Below are 2,275 nucleotides of genomic sequence, written 5' to 3' on the forward strand. Positions count from 1 at the left end.
GGTACCGTACAGCAGGTGGTGGTTACGGCTGTCAGATACCAAAGCCTTCAGATAACCCGTTAGTCAATCCTTGGATCTGTCCTCAGCAAAAAGTCTCTGTTTAGTTTCCACTACAGTAGTTGTCTTGGTCAACCTAAGCTGCAAATACATATTCTGGGGATGGGGAGTTAATTTCCAGCATTGCTGTTGATTAGTTTCTTAGAGGTTTGATGTTCCCGTGCTGTGCTTTGGAAGCAGCAGATGTTAGCAGCTGAAAGGCAGTTTGGTGTCTCTGAGGTCTTCAGGAATAGGGCAGGAAGAAGTTAGGGGGCACCAGGTGCCACATGCCCACAGACACACTCTTGGTTTGTGTCCATGTGTGTGAACTCTTTTGTTGCATTTGTTTTCTCCTGGAACTTGAGGTGCAAACTGACAGCCCCACAGCCAGATCACGGTCTGTCCCGTCCCCCGCCCACCCGGCAGTGCGTCCCCGGCGCCGGTCCCTGCCCGCCCCAGCTCTACACAAAGCAGCATGCACAGTCAGTCTCTCCCTCTCGCGCGCTCGGTGGCCTTCTCCTCCTTTAGGCTTTCTTACACTTCCCCTTCTTCTCCCGCTGCTGGAACTTCCTGAGCCGCCGAGCCCACGTATCCCTCCACTGGATCACCAGGCTGGTTTTGTCCGCAATGATGCCGCTCTGGTCAGGAGAGTCCTCGTTGTTGCCCAGCAGCAAATACTTCTTCATGGGCTTGATTTTGGGGCACTTGCACGCTATGTCCTTGGAGTGGATCCACAGGGTCTGGTCTCCGCGCCGTATCCGGTTGCTCCCTTGTTTGTAGACAGAGATGATGTTGACTGTGAACTTCCACCAGTCAGCATTTTTTTCTGCTTTCAGGATGTGGATCTGGACAGCTGAAAAAAAACAAACCACACACGAGGCAAGAGAGGAAAAGATGTTACCGTTTGAGCTGGCAAATGAACATGCATGTCAGGACTTACCTAATGGGCTGTGTGAGGAAGAGGGATTTTGTTCCCTGAGCCCAGGCTGGGGGACAACAGCCAAGAGCAGCAAGTGCCCCAAAACTACCTCTGCCCCCAGGCCACCCACCGTGAGCAAGAGCAGCCAGCGCTCGTGTCTGAGGTTCTCAGCAAAGGTTCTAAGACCACCATAGACTTGGGAGATGCTGTTCAGTTCTGCTGCCACACATAGCCCTCTGGGTCCCCAGTGAGCATGGACATGGTTACCCAAGGACCAAGGGGGCTGCAAGACCCCCCCCCAGGAGGGAAGGGAAGGCTAGGAGCAGTGGTACACCAGGAACCATGGCATTCCTTGTGCTGGGAGCCCTGAGAATGACACAGGTTATCCAGAGCAGCGGTGGAGAGCAGGTTGTCTCATCCTCCCCTCTGTGTCCTAGGGAGGACCAGCATCTCCCAGGATGTGGTTGTGAAGCAGACACAGATGGAAAAGTTCTCAGGGCTGTTGTTGCAGCAACATCTGCCCCAGAACCTGTGAACTCTTAAAGTGATTTAAAAAAATCTTTAAAAAACAGGTGGATTTGTGTACACTGGACCTGGCTTTTGCCAGAGAATTAGCAAATCCCAGGACAGTTGGTGCCTCTGGCCCAGGCGGTGGCGCGAGCGCAGGGCAAAGCCCTGTGCATGAGGCATTGCAGGTGCTCAGGTGGCCCCAAGCAGACAATGGTAAGGTCTGCTAGTGCTCCTTCTCCTCTTCATCCTTCTCCTCCATGAGGCTGTATCCTTGGACACCCCACCCATGCTGGGCCACGTCCATGCCTCCTGGCCATCCCTCCTACAGGTGCTACTGTGCCCTTCCCAGGTTACATCCACAGACTCTTCATTCAAACCATAGAGGAGGAAGGAGATCCAGGTGGGAAAGGGATTGTTTGGCCCCACAGCATGGTGGGGAACAGGAGATACAAGCCTGGAGGCAGCTTCTGCCACACCGGTGGGCTTCTTCCTGACAGTGATCTCTCACAGTGCAGGGGCAGCAGAAGAGGGTGGGAGGAGCAGTCAGCCAGGATCACATTCTCCAGGGAGGCTGAACACATTCCTCCTTGCTAAAAGTCAGCTTCCAGGAAAATATCCTCACCAGGCAGTAACTACTCAGCCCTCCTGGGTTTGTTTGTGGACTGTGGGATGGGGAGTTCCCACCAGCAGAGACAGGAGGAAACCCAGGAGGCGATGCCAGCCCTGGCTGGGAGAACAGGCAGGGGACGTTGCCTCCATGCAGGCTGGTGCAGCCCAACCACAAAGTGCTTTATGACCAAACCTGTGAGC

Source organism: Acanthisitta chloris, unplaced genomic scaffold (genome assembly GCF_000695815.1).
Source record: "Acanthisitta chloris isolate BGI_N310 unplaced genomic scaffold, ASM69581v1 scaffold11950, whole genome shotgun sequence".
In the NCBI taxonomy this organism is placed as follows: domain Eukaryota; kingdom Metazoa; phylum Chordata; class Aves; order Passeriformes; family Acanthisittidae; genus Acanthisitta; species Acanthisitta chloris.